The sequence below is a fragment of the Protopterus annectens genome, chromosome 3.part1 (genome assembly GCF_019279795.1).
Source record: "Protopterus annectens isolate FY-2018-M chromosome 3.part1, PAN1.0, whole genome shotgun sequence".
NCBI lineage: Eukaryota > Metazoa > Chordata > Ceratodontiformes > Protopteridae > Protopterus > Protopterus annectens.
The window spans coordinates 1,239,261,880-1,239,277,332 of NC_056732.1; the positions used below are offsets into that span (position 1 = coordinate 1,239,261,880).

At 38.3% G+C, this 15,453-nt stretch overlaps 1 protein-coding gene across 2 annotated transcripts in view; it reads right to left on the bottom strand.

The window, feature by feature from the left end:
- The window catches only part of SYT12 (synaptotagmin 12), a 1,960,217-nt gene that overhangs the window by 1,647,038 nt on the left and 297,726 nt on the right, over positions 1 to 15,453 (bottom strand). For both annotated transcript variants that reach the window (XM_044067306.1, XM_044067305.1), the window contains exon 2: positions 9,861 to 9,908. The gene's annotated coding sequence lies outside the window, so the exon portion shown is untranslated. The remainder of the gene's footprint in view (positions 1 to 9,860; positions 9,909 to 15,453) is intronic.

Consider the following 15,453-nt stretch of genomic DNA (forward strand, 5'->3'; position numbering starts at 1 on the left):
ACGTCCAGGAAGTCTAAACTCATTTCAGAGCAGTTCATCGTAAACTTTAAAAAGTCACTAGTAGTATTTAGATGTGCATACAGGGATTTAAGTTGTTCAGCATCACCTTTCCAAAAAAAATACAAAGATCATCTATAAAACGCCTATAAAAGGCTATTTGGGGATTACCTAACAGATGCTCATATTCCCAGTTAACCAGAACCAGGTTTGCATATGTGTTGGCACAACTTGTGCCCATGGCAGCCCCTAATACAGGAAACACCAGCGATATCCACTTTGTCCACAGAATCAATGGGTTCAATAGTCCAAATCCAAAAAGGAAGGCACGCTGAAGTAAAAAAAGATTTTATTTAAGCCAAACACCAAAGCTTTTCGTCGGCGCTCTGCACCAACTTCATCAGAAAAAACAAACTCGTGCCATTGCACTAATTCTCTTAATATTCAAGAACACCCCCCTTTCTTTTCAACACAATTTAAAGGCGCCAATACAAAATAAAATAAAATGGCAATAACATGATGAGATATATAATAAAAACAAAAACAATAACAATATATAATCAAAATGATATAAAATCTTTTTTTACTTCAGCATGCCTGCTCCTTTTTGGACTTGGACTATTGAACCCATTTATTCTGTGGACATAGTAGATATCGCTGGTGTTTCCTGTATTAGCGGTGGTTATTTTAGTTTGTCTTCTTCGTTTTTGAAGCGGTTTTGTAGTTCCCAGGGCCAACCTTTCTTCAGCCTCTTTGTCTCATATCTCAACCACAAATGCAGCAGTTACTTTGCCATGATCCCTCCACAGGCACAATCACTGAGGGATGGTCTCGTCCATAATTTGCAACCCCTGACAACTGCTTATAGCATATGCCGTTGAACATAAATATGTTGTGCTCTAGTACCAATTCTAGTAACATACAGAGAAAGTCTATCTTAGTATTAGAGAACTTTCCCTGCCTTGTCAACACTGATTTCACCATGCTTATCCCCTGGTCATTGGGTATACTTGTAAATAAAGACACTACATCTAGTGTAGCCAGCATCCCCGTATCGCTGTTCCCATTTGCTTCACTGCCCCATAAAGGTCCACTAAAAACTGTACTGTGTCTTTCAAGACATATGTGTATTCATTGAGTGCTGTCTTCAATTCCTTATCCAGGTATATAGAGATGGGTTCTGTTAGCCATTTTGCCCCTGCTACTATAGGTCTAAATTTTGGGTTATATGGGTCTTTGTGTATCTTGGGGAGACCATGGATTTGAGGTATGACTGGATTTTCAACAGTAAAGTAATTAAAAAGATCTTTACTTAATAGTTCCATACACATGCATTCATGTAAGGTACTGGCAATCTGTTCACTCATTTCAAACACAATTGTTGTTGGTACTTCAACATATAAATTGGGATCCAATAACATTTCTTGCATAGCTGTATTATAAAAGTCAGCATTCAATATCACCACTGGACCTCCTTTATCAGCGGGTCTTATGCCTATGCTATCATTAGTCTTCAAGTCACACAATGCTTTGTGCTCACTCTTTGTCAAATTATACTTTCCTTCTTCTAAAAAACTATTGTTTCCTGTGTTATAAATGGCATTTTCACAAGCTTTTAAGCAAGTTTCTATATTATGCAGCAATATTGGTACATCCAGACTGTTTTTCTTAAACTGAACATCTCTTGCCCCTTTGCTATTTCCAAATTGTTGTTTCAATGTTACATTTCTAGTAAACATATATAGGCATAACAGATATTCACTAATGTCCATTTTACTCAAAGGTATAAAATTTAAACCTCTCTTTAATAAAGAAGTCTCAGCTGCAGACAGTTCATATTTGGAAATATTCCATATTAACTCTCCTGCCCATACCCCCACATTTTCTTCAAAGTGTGAGTTTGTAACTGACCTGGTGCTTCTTTCCATTTCTGGCCCCTGTAGATGTTCTGTTCCACAGATTTTCTTCTCCCTGCTCGGAACGGTAGGGGTAGAACAGGAAAAACCTGTTGTTGTCCTCCTTCCATATTATTCTTCCTTCTTACCCCGGCTGTAGTTGTGGAGGCAGTTGTTGCCTTATTATTGGTTGCCGAAGACGATGGCACTTCCATCAGTGTAGAATAGACGGAATGTGCCTCATTTGGTGAAAGGATTAATTGTTTCCTCTTTCTCCTCGAGTGTATTGGTCGTCTCTTCAGACTGTACCCGATGCTCCGCCTTCGGTCTCTCATGCTGCTCAAATGATTGAACTTGCCCTCTCCTCTGCTGGTAGGCTGTTGGTGATACCTCTGACTGCCCACTGATTTCTCTCATATATCTCAGATTACGGTTGGTATTAGACTGCTCTGCAGACTGTGCAGGTTTTGGCCAAGTAAAGACATGCTGGTTGGTGAAATATGTTAGATCGCTACACAGTTTATTTTTCTTTTGCTCAAGCAGCCTAGTTTCATAATGGAGTATCTTATCAATTAGTTCATGCATGAAAACTTCAGTAGCTGCTTCCCTACAAAGCGCAGTCAGCTCATGTTGTTGCTGACATATCTTTTCGTTAAGCTCTTGTTCCACTAGCATGAAAAAGTCCAGCAACAATTGTATATATGCTTTACTGGTGTTAAGATTAATTTGTTGCCACTGGGCTAACAAAGTAGGGTAGGTGTTTCCATATGTGGGCATATTAAGTACGCTGAGTCCCCTTGGTATAACATTTAGGTTTAAGCAGGCTTCAAAATGGAACCCTTGGCTCTGGAGCCGCTTAAACCTATACAAATCATTCTCCACATTTCTTTTCAATTTGCGTATCTCAGCTTCATTGATGTTTTTAGTATTAACAGTCTCAGAGTTCATATTAAGAGTACCTGTTTGTAGCAGTGGATTGTCTTGATTTGTCAGCAAATTCAGATGTCTCCTTTCCACATTTACACCAACTGTTGTATCCTCTGCAATGTTCACAGTACCTTCTGCCATCATTAGATACACAAGCAGCAAACAAATAAATCCAAACCAGCCCAGAAGTTGAAAATGTTGAAAGACAGGTGCCAGGTAGGAAGGTAGCTGGAATAAAGAAGCTGAACCACAACAAAGTAAAATCTTCTTTTTTAATACAAAATGGTGAGCGCTTTCACAATGGTAACCATTGCTTCATCAGACAGTTCATTCAAACAGCAACAGCACTTCATAGGTTCATAGGTTGATACTAGGCTATCTGCCCTAGGGCTTTTATAAGTCTAGCCAGAGTGTGTTTGGCTTTCGCCACCCTTTTAGATTAGTTGACTGTGCCTCTTTATAGTAGGTCACAGAAGATAGCCCTTTTAAGGTTAGTTTACTGTGCGTCTGTCTAGTTGGGACACAGAAGAGATCCCGGGGTAAACCTACGATCTCCCATCCACTCATCAAGATTTCTCTTGAAGAGGGTCATTGAGGGGCTCTGCCTAACATAGATTGGGATTTTGTTCCAGAGTGAGGGGAGCCTCTGGGATATGAATCTGTCCCTCCAGCATGTCCTATTTATTTCTGTGCTGAGGTTGAAGTCCCTGGAGCATGTAGCTCTAAGGGATTTGGATTTCCTGAGGTGGAGCATGTCCATTAATTCTGGGTTGGACATGGCTTTATACGTCAGGCACAGATCGCCTCTAAGTAGGCGGTAATAAACCAAGTAGAGCTGGAGTTTCTTTAGCTTAACTGCGTAGGGCATCTGTTTGAGTCCCTTGATCCTCTTGGTGAGGTACTTTTGGGGTCTTTCCAGTTGTTGCAGGTGTTGGGTAAGGTACATCCCAAATGGGGCATTGTATTCAATTATGGGCCTGATGAGTGATGAGTAGAGGGGCACAATGACCTCTCTTGATCTAGATGTGAACCCTTTCGTGATAAGGTGGGCTATATAGAAGGTCTTTCTAACCACTTTGGCAATGTGATTGTCAAAGGAGAGATTACTATCTACTTGGGCCCCCAAATCCCTAATTACTTCTTCCATACTTAATGGATTACCAACTATGTGGTGATTTGTGGACACTTTGTTTTTCCCAAAGGGGATGACTTGCACTTTTTGGCATTTAGCTTTAGGCCATGGCTCTGGCACCAGTTGTCCATCTCTGTGAGACCCTTTTGGGGGATGCTTGTGTCAGTTGGCAAGTCAATTATGGCACCCAGTTTGCAGTCATCTGCAAATTTGGTCAGCCATAGTCCTCCCATGTTAGCCTGTACCTCAGAGAAATATATACTGAACAAGAGAGATCCCAGGACTGAGCCCTGTGGGACACCACTTGTAACTGGTTTAGAGTCTGACATGGTACATACAATTCTGACCATGTGGGTTCTATCCCTGAGCCAGTTTGCAACCCATCTTGTGACACAGGGGTTGATATTTAAGCTGGTGAGCTTATTTATGATGCCCGAGTGGGTATTGTGTCGAAGGTTTTTGCGAGGTCCAGGTAGGCTGTGTGGACTACCTTCCCTTCATCTATGGCCTTGGTGACTGTTTCAAAGAAGTCAACCAGGTTCAAGAGGCAAGATCTGCCCTTAACAAAGCCAGATTGGGTAGAATCCAGTGTTTGGAGGTTCCCGATGTCTTTGTTTATGAGTTCCATGATGATACGCTCCATAGCTTTGCAGACCAGGCTAGTCAGGCTTATAGGGCGATAATTTCCGGGGTCCGTTGTGGCACCACCTTTGTCGAGTGGGATTACTGTTGCTGTACGTCATTCCTTGGGTACATATCCTGTAGTGAGGCTGAGATTGAACAGTGACTTTATGTGAGGGTTCAGTTCTTCTTGGAGCTCATCTAAGACGCAGCCTGGGACACAGTCTGGTCCCATTGATGCTGTGTTTTTTGCTTTAGAGAGGGCAGCTCTCACCTGTGCATCTGTAATGTCAGGGAGGCTACACTCTGTTGGGATAGACATTTGCTCTTTTGGGGGGGAAAGGGGGGGAGAAGTTTACACTGAACCTGTCTACCAGGATGTTGGTAATGTCTGTGGGTTCAGTGTATTTTTTGTCATTTTGCACGAACTCAGAGCATATCTGGGAGTTGCCACCCAGGTTCCTGACATAACTAAAGAAGGCCTTGTGATTATCTTTAGTGTCTTGTGCAATTTTTCTTTCAAAGCTGGCCTTAGATGATTTTATGAGGGATCGTAGTTTCTTGCTAATACTGATCAGAGATGCTTTCTCTTTTTGAGATTTTGCTCTATCATGTATTAGCTTCCTCCTTCTGTTTTATAGCTTATTTATGGCTGTGGTCCACCAGACAGGTCTCCTGCCTTTGGAGGCGTGAGTCTTGGTTTTATTTGGGATAGCACGATCCATGCATTCCTGTAGGTGTCCATAGAATGCGTTTGTAAAGGATTCTGCAGTTTGGGCCATATTTTCCACTGGCCCAGGAACTTTGAAGGATTCCACCTCAGTTTTGAGAAGTGTGAAGTTTGCTTTTGAGAAGTTCTTCACCGTGGTTTCCTTGGCTGGGGGTGGGGACGGGATATGGATGTCCAGTGAGATTAATTTATGGTCAGATCTTACCAATGAGGGGTATACCTCTGGTATGGAACACAGACTCCCCATGTTGGTGATGATCAGGTCCAATATGTTTTCCCCTCTTGTGGAAGTGGTGACCAGTTGTTCCATAGCATTTGAGATTATAAATTCTAGGAACCGTTGGGTGAGGGTGTTGGGGCTAGAGTAGTGCTCCAAGTCTATGTTTGGGTAGTTGAAGTCACCCAATATAATGGTGTTTGGAGAGACCTTCATATTCTCCAGTGTTCTCAGGAAAGCCGAGTAGGGTTCCTGAGTTTGCGAGGGTGGTCTGTAGCAGGCTACAAACTGAAAGGCAGTTTTGCCCACTGTTAGTTGCACATGGATGGTCTCCGATGCTTCGTGCAGTGCCACTAACCTGGAGGTGTGGGTATCTTTGATGAATATGGATACTTCCCCTCCTTTTGTGGTTCAGTCCAAGTTTTGGGGCCGAAAAGCATGGTATGAGGTATAACCTGGTAGAGCTGGGGTGCTCTCGGGAGTCTTGAACCAGGTTTCTGTTACTGCACAGATATCAATATTCTCCATACTGAGGACAGCCTTGAGTGTGTGCATCTTGAGGTTTAGACTTCTGGTGTTGAGCAGCATTACCCTTAGCTTCTTTTTGCTTGTGTTGTCTATGGAGGTGGGTTTGTCTTTTGAGCCTTGCCTAAAAAAGGCACTATGGGGGTGGCAAGAGCCTTAGCCAGTATGCGAAAGCCCAGGGGTGACAGGAGCAAACCGTCCCTAGCGAAGCAATGTGGCTTGTCGAGCATGTCATCCCAGGCTGACAGACACTGGATCCCCTTTAAATGACACCAATACTTTAGCCAATTGTTAAAATTGATCATTTTGTCTTTATACTGTGGCATCATTCTTGGCGAGGGTAAGATGCTACTCAAGGTTAGGGTCATACTGGCCTGGGCTACATGATCAGAGAGCTCCTCTATGTCTCTTTTCATGTAGTCCAGGGAGGTACATCTCAGATCGTTCACACCAGCATGGACAATGACGGAGTCATATTTGTACTTGCTTTGGAGTGACCTGAGTGCTTGTGTTATGTGGCGGATCCTGGCACCCGACAGGCAGCTTACAGTGACCTTCTCCTTGTTCAGTGTGGTGAGTGGGACGTCAGTGTGTCTGACAATATTGTCACCTATTACAAGTGTATTAGGTGTGTTGTTTAGCCTTAAGGGCTGTGACTGTGTGGCACACTGACTTTGTGAACTATGTGATACGTGGGTATTGTTGTGGGGTAGTGGTTGCTTAGATGTCTGCTTTGGAGGTCTCTGCTGCTTGGGCAGATTTTTATTTAGAGCATCTGAGTATGTTTTCGTGTGTTTATGTGTTTGGTTTGCTGTTGTGATAGGTCTATGTGAGACTGGATTTGTGGTGTGTGTGGTTACCTTCTCCTCCTGACTGACTGCGTCAGTACTGGGTTGAGAGAGCTCAGCCTCCAGTTTGGCTATATAGTTGCATCTCTCACATATATTTGAGCTTGTTGGGAGGAGGAGAGGGTGGTCTGTGTACATAAGGTAGTTGTAACATTGCCTCAAAATTCTCAGATTCACCAGCTGGACTGGAGAGTAAACCCGAAACTGACTTTTGGACATGCCAGAATAATATAAGGAACTACTTTTTGACTGATCAAAAAGGACCAATAGGAAGCCAAGTACTTAAAGGGAGTATAAGAGGGTGTAGTGCTTTAGTTTATTAGTGCTTACTTATAAGATTACTTATACGAGCAAGTGCAGGGCTTTAGAATGAAAATAGAGTGCTTACTTTGAGATTTAGAACAGTTCTAATGGAAAAAGTGAACAGCAGACTTTGTGGAGCCGGGAATAGTTTAAACCCATTTAAGCAGCGCTGCCCAATGCTGCGCTATGCGCAAAATCATGCAAAACCATGCAAATGTGGGTTTTAAAGCAGGGAAACTGAAAGAGATTGGAAATTACCCAAAACGGCCAATAAGCTACTAGTTTCAGGGCTGAGACCACTCCTCCAGGGACAGATAGGCTGCTCAAAGCTCTCCACTCTCACTGGTGAACAGAGAAACTTCCTCCTATCCAAGTAAGGATATGGGCAACACAGGAAACTATACCACAGTCCGGAATTCAGCAAAACCTGAAATCTGGACTAATCTAGTTCAGCAAACGCGGGGAAAGAGAATTTTTTTTTTCAGGAAACAGCAGAAAAACACACAGAAAACAAAATACTTTAATTCATTACTAAAACAACCAATCCTACCACTCAAATTTAATTCAGCACTCAGCAATCAATTAGTTATTATGGTTACGTTTTGCCCTTAGTTAATTGCTGAAGTCAGAAGAACACTGTTTAAAAACCACATGCACAAAATGTAAAGACAAGAACATGTGGATGAATATAAATAAAATACATAAGAAGTCAGTGAATAAATACATATACTCATGTTCCCCATTTAGTAACTGCTGGTGTGTGCGGGTATAAGCATAAAAATATATGTACATTTATATAAAAATATAAGCAGTACACAGTCAACAACTTAATACATATATTCTGCCTAATAAATACACATGCTGTCCACCTAGTAAATACATATGTTTTAAACATACAGCTCAACAAATACTTGTCTTTAGTGATATCTATGCTAGAAGCAGCTCAAGAAATACTGTCATAATGACCCAAAGCGTATGCTTATACCCACACACACAAGCAGTCCCTGACTCCCTAATGTGGGTGGCTATTACCCCACACACACTTTAATATAATCAAATCTATGGTTGTACTGCAAGGGAGAAGATTAAAAACACTCAGAAATAGCACTTAGTGCGTAAATATTATACATATATGCATATATACGTGTATGTATGTATGTGTGTGTGTGTATATATATATATATATATATATATATATATATATATATATATATATATATATATATATATATATATATATAGTGGTCTAAATTACAATATAAAAAATTTCTGGCACGCTTAATATCTGACAGTAAAGAGCTTCATGATAAAGCTCAAACATCTCTAACAATATCGGAGCTTCTAGCAAACACAGGAAGTCTGGATCATAGTCAGGCCTTTATCCATGTATGCCAGCAGAACTTTTATTTATTTTTTTGTTACAGGTTCTTGAAGATCATTATCGTTGTTTTCTTAGTTTACAGTGCTCTCTGATTATAAATAAACAATTTCATGTTGATTCTTTTTTGCATTGACTCCACAAATCCATAAAATTATTACAAATATCAGGAGGAACATTTGTACATTTTCAAACATCATTTGTCTGTATAGCCCTCCACAGTGATCAGATCTTACTCCAAAATGCACAGTTGTATTTTCTTATTCTTTTTGAATACAATACCACAGCAAATAATATGATGCAAAACAGAAAATAGTAGCTTTAATATTTATATTGCTCTGTTCCATTTTTTCTGTAATACTGGTCTCCAGTTGTCAGTTTTGAATCATACATTATCTACTTAAATTTCTGCGTATAAGAAATCTTTCAAATACTTGACGTACTGGAGAATAATATATTTAGTCTGTATAGACATGTTATATGAATAAGCAAGCTAAACTGAAATAGCTGTACTATACTAACACAAATATTCTAATAAAATATCAGTGTAACAAAGTATAAATGCACAATATCATTTTAATGAAGTGCTTGAAAAGTGAAACAGCTGTATAATGTACTAATGTCATATACATCCATCCATGCGCTGCATGTAAGGGAGGCAGTTTTTTCTCAGTGCATGAGTAGCGATGTGTTGACTTTTTTTTGTCAATCTTTGGGGCCAGCATTAGCAGCACCACCATTTGCTCATATATATATATATATATATATATATATATATATATATATATATATATATATATATATATATATATATATATCTGGATATATACACAGATATATATATATATATATATATATATCTATACATACATTACATATAATTTCAGTTTTTCAAGACCATGAAATCGAATCCACACAACACCGAAAGCCCAAAACCGCGAAATTTAAAACATTGAAACACAGCAAACACTGGACCACATATATACACACACACACACCACAAAATAGACAAACAAAACAGCACACATCCACAAACCTACATCACAAATAAGCACCGGCACCTTCAATATGGGGGACTGCACCCCACACCCCCCACTTATATATACTAACTCCAAGATCGCATAAACAGAAAACAAAAGCAAACTCAGTCACACATACATCTATCCCACAACTTTTTCCCATTTTTACATATGGGGTCAGGGTTTTACTTATAATACATTCTGCAAATGTATAATGGAATGAACACAAGTTATTTAAAAGACTGGCTTGGTGAAACAGACAACTTACTGTTTCTTGGTATTAGCTGTCATTATCAACGCAAACTTTGACATGCACCTAAAGGAGAAAAAGATAACATTTTGATTAATATGTAACAGAAATAAAGTACATGTGAAGTACAGTTAAGTTTGCATATTATTACAATTTCCAGGGTTATTAAGATTATCTAACTAGTACATTTCAGTTAAGTAATGAGTCAGTGCTTTAAATTGTGCTAATTAAATATTTATAGCATATACTGTCCTTTCAAATGAATACACTAAATGCAAGACTGAACAACATATTGATTTATCTTTCTAATCACTGGCTAATTCAGATTTCAGGTGAAGGTCACATCAGCTTATATAATGATTACATATTTCTAGAACAGTAGGCAATAGAAACAGAAAAGCGTTACTCCCTATTAGTGTTTTATTTCAAGGAATATCTAAAATGAAAATGTCTCCTATACACGTAGGCCTTTTCTTTTCTCTTTTTTCATCAGTCCTGGTCTTGGTTAAATCACATCATATATGAAAAATATAATATTGGTAGAAGAAGTAAAAGAAACGGTAAGAGGATCACATGTACAGAATATGAAATGGGGTGATATAACGGCAGGAGAAATTGAAACAAAATTAAGAAAAGCTCCTAACTGGAAAACCCCAGGTCTGGATGCAGTACCAAACTTCTGGCTACAAGTATTAACATCTTTACACAAAGATTAAGCCTGCAGTAAGAACTACTTACATACACATCATAAACAGACACCAACCTGTTTAACAACAGGAAAAATGACACTCATCCTTAAGAGTCAGCCTGCAAGTCATCCTAAAAATTATAGACCAAAATTTAGCCTTCCGACAATGTATAAACTATAAACAAGAATTGATGCCGGCTGAGTTTATAGTCATTAAGAAGAAAACTCAATCATGGCAATAGATCAAAAGGGTAACAAAAGAAAGGTGTATGGAACATACGATCATTTGTTGTTAAATATTATCCTAGCAATAAAAAATCCAAAGGAGGATATTCCAGGGTGACTCTCTGTCACCACTGCTCTTTTGCCTTGCCCTTAATCCATTAAGCTGTCTACTTAACAAATTAGGTCATGGCTACAATTTGGCTCCCAGAAAACAACAAAGTGTAAAAACTTCTCATCTTCTTTTTGTGGATGATTTAAAACTGTATAATTCATCAGATAAGGAGTTGCAAGCACAACTGCAGGAGATCAAGACTTACTCAGATGATATGAGAAAGTAATCTGGCCTTGATAAATGTGCAAAAGTAACATTTAAAGCAGGAAAGTTATAACGCAAAGAAAATATCAGTCTGGGACAGGAATGTTATCGAAAGGAGCTTGTGCAGGAAAGAGTGTATAAATATTTGGGAACCGATGAAGGATCAACAATAAAACTTGAACAAATGCAAAAAAGCTCAGTAAAGAATATTTTAGAAGACTAAAATTAATAATGAAATCAGTCCTGACATCTAGAAACAAAGTCCAAGCTATATGTGCTTTACCTGTTCTAACTTACAGTTTTGCGGTGAATTATTGGCCCCAAAAGGTAATGGATCTGTTGAACAGGAAAACAAGAAAATTTCTTCAAGCTTATCAAATGACACATAAAAATCAGTATATACTAATATTATATATTCCTCATTCTGAAGGAATTATGGGCCTCCTAGAATCTGATTACATGTATAAATCTGCAGTCATGGGACTGCATACATATCTACTGCCTTCACCAGATCTAAACAAAGTGAAAGTTTTAAAATATAAAGAGAGAAAATCTAAGATGACTTCCCTGGTAAGTTTAGCAGAAGCATATTGGTGTCAAGCGGGAATGGAAATCAAAACATAAGTAGATAAAAATCAGGCAGCAACTTTATGTGCCAAAATAACCAAAAGAAAGAATATAAGGAAAAGGATCAGATGAGAAGGCAAGGAATGTGGAAAAGGCATAAAAATTGTTGCAAATACAGAAAACTCCTGGAATAATCTTATGGTGATCACAACATGACATAGAAATGGTTAAGGAAAGGTGAATTTAAACCAAAAGATGAAAGGTTAATATTGGTGGCCCAGGATAGTGAACTACATACACGTTGGTTTACAAAGTTCATTGAACACATGGTAGAAACAAATGAAGGTTCTGTAAAATAGAAGTGGAAACAGTTACACATCTTGTTGCTGAGTGTGATACACTAATGGCAGGCAGACTGCAATGTGGCAAGACTGTTGCATTGGGTATTGTGCAAACATTACAATACTGAAGTAGCTGAGAAGCACTGGAAACATGAGGCACAAAGCAGTATAGAGAATGATGAAGTTTATATCGCATGGGATCCCCCATTACCAACAGTTCTAAAACATAGGTGAGAAAACCAGATCTAGTGATCCATCAAAAGAAGACAAACATATCATTGATCATTACAATTGCTCCACCCAGTGATTACAATGTCTTATGTACAGAGAAACACAGAATCATAAAATACTAGGATTCGCAAGCAGAAATGAGGACAATGTGGAAGAAGGATACCCAGACTATTCCAGTAGTAGTAGGAGGAGCAATTTGACTCACAAAAAATAATTTGGAGTCATATTTAAATATGCTACCGATATACGTAATTCTGTATGAAATGCAAAAGTAATCAGTTCTGGGCACACTGCAGTGATGTGAAGAGCACTTTTTGCTAACTTCAAAGACTGAAACAATACTAATTTCATGAACTTCAGTCATACTATAACTTAGAAATAGAGTCCATTCCTGTCATGGTGTGTGTGTGTGTCTTTCGGCTTTTCCCGGTTAGGGGTCGCCACAGCGGAACTCCGGTCCGCTAATGATTGGCAGTAGAGTTTTATATGCTGGCTTGCCGGGCCTAACGCACAACCTTCAACGAAGGAACGCCCATTCACGCATGTCGTCATACAGTAGACGCTTTAACTGAGAATCGAACGGGCAACGTCTAACTGTGAGGCGACAACGCTACCGCAGCACCACCACCGCAGTTAAGAAATCAAAAAAAGAACTGGAGAAATTAAAAAGGTAAAATGTAACTGCAGTCATTCATAAAAGTCTGCGTAAAACAAATTATGTATTGTTAAGAGTATTACAAAATATGCTTGCAAAACAAAAGTGTACTGATGTTATCAGGTAGAATGGGACTGACTGATTTAAGGAGAGCAACAACAGAGAGCCTAAAACCAACTTGCAGCCTTGACTTCTAATATATATCTATATCTGTGTATGTATATATATATATATATATATATATATATATACACACACACACACACACACACATATACATACACACACATATACATATATATATATATATATATATATATATATATACACACACACACACACACACACACACACACATACATACATACACGCACATATATATATATAGATATATATATATATATATATAGAGAGAGAGAGAGAGAAAGAAAGAGAGAGAGAAATTATGCTACGAGGTCCATTTCAAAAGAAAAAAAAAAAGAAAAAGTTAATTGCAGCTAGTTAACAAGTCATTTCCTTGCAAAATTGCAGTCTTCGTGCAATGTCACATGTGGGCCACACACTTAAGGGAAAACAAGACCATCCAGAAAGGGTGCGTGCGTAAACAGCTACTAAAGCAATGGAAATTGATAAAGGGGTTTATTAAAATATTTATCTAGAGTAACAGATATAGTATCACCAATCTAGCCACATTATCAAGCATTGCTCTTTACTTTGCCTGCACATATTATCACCAATCTAGCCACATTATCAAGCATTGCTCTTTACTTTGCCTGCACAATCAACCACCATACGAAAGGTGTACTCAACCAGATACAACAAATACGAACCTTCACATAATGGAAATCAAAGAAGAATAAACAGAAACTCTGCAAAAAACATTGTGCACACATACACTCACACACAAGTAAAATATAATGAATGAAAATCAAGAAGAAATTAAAAGAAATGTAAGATAAATTAAATAGTAAATCATCCTAAATCAAAAAAGAGCATTAATTTAAAGTAAGCAAATCAATATCAAATGAAAAAAAAACTACAAACCTGTAAGCTAATAAATACTAAACATTTATACAAAATGTGGAAAAAATATACATCACTACTATATGGCAAAGTTACACTTGGACAAGCTTATTCAGAAAAATACCTGCATAGTCTGAGTGACAGTCTTCACTATTATGCCTCACAATGTGTTGAATGAAAAAATGTGGATAGGGGAAATATGTATGGCATGCTGAAATAAAATTAAATATGCTGTTCACAGTGGTGGATCCAAGAATCTGAAAAGGGGGAGTGCGACACAGTCTGGTTAATTAATTACCGGGGTGGGAATGGGAAAGTGGGATACTGGGTTTGTGGAATGTGGATAAATCAGCGTAAAATGCTCGGACATCATGTGTGAAAAGACAGCAATATAAATACAGTTGCATATGATGTAGTAGTAGAAACAGGTAATTCCTGGGAAGCACACAACAAATTTACAGGCAGTGCAAGTTTTTTCAATGCATGCCTGGAAGACATGATTGGTTGAACATGCCAAGTTGCAGTTCCTTTCCATAGCATAGCTGGCAAAATCATTTTTATAACACAGGAGACCATTCCACTGAAGGTGACAATATCCATAGTGAATACCATAGCAGAGTTTATTATTATTAATTGTTTTTTGTAAGTAAATAATGATGTGTTTGGAAACAGTGAAGTTCAAGATAAGTAAACATTTCACAGCAATTAAGGAAGTAAATGTTATGAACAAATCCCAAAAATCAAATAGATCACTATAGTATGTCCAGCAGCTGGAAACAGCAGGGTCATTATCTTTCACTTTCCACAAACTCGGATATTAGATATACATACTAGTAGATATCTTTTAAGGGTAAAGGTAAAGAGTGTACTGTGTGTATATACATTTGACAACAGCACAGTGAAATATATTACTGTGGCCGTTTGCTCTTTCACTTTCATCCCAGTCTACCATCAGAGGGGTATACAGAAGGTGGCTGTCTTTTGGGGTATGGCTGAGAAGACATGATGTGTGTACATGGCAACAGCAACTTGAAATGGATAACTGTGACTATTTTTTCTTTTACTTTCATCCCAATCTAACACCAGAAGGGTAAACAAAAGGTGACTATCTCCTTGGGAGGACAGAGAGACCAGCAATATTCCCAGATATGATTTATGTATCCCCACAAATGTTTTATCTAAATTTATTTAGAACTACCATGGTTTTTTTTTTCAGTTTTGAGCATTCAGCCTTAGACACAATTTATTTCTTCCTTGAAAGAAAAAAAATAATACTATATTTCTTTCCTTACTCATAATTTTTGTTCAGTCCAGCAGTGGATTAAAAGATTAGAAAAGGGCTCTAAATTTTAATGCAGAACATTTAGATCCTGACCCTGACATCTAACTTAATTTAATTATCTCACTCTCTCTCTTTCTCTCTGTTATTACAAAACAGTCCTTCTCAGACAGAATATTTTGAAAGAAGGCAGGATTAAGCTGAAGAGAAAGAAGAGTAAAAGAAAAATACAAGAAAAAGGTTCTCTCTCCTCATGGTGTGTGTATGTGTGGGGGGTTGCAAAGAT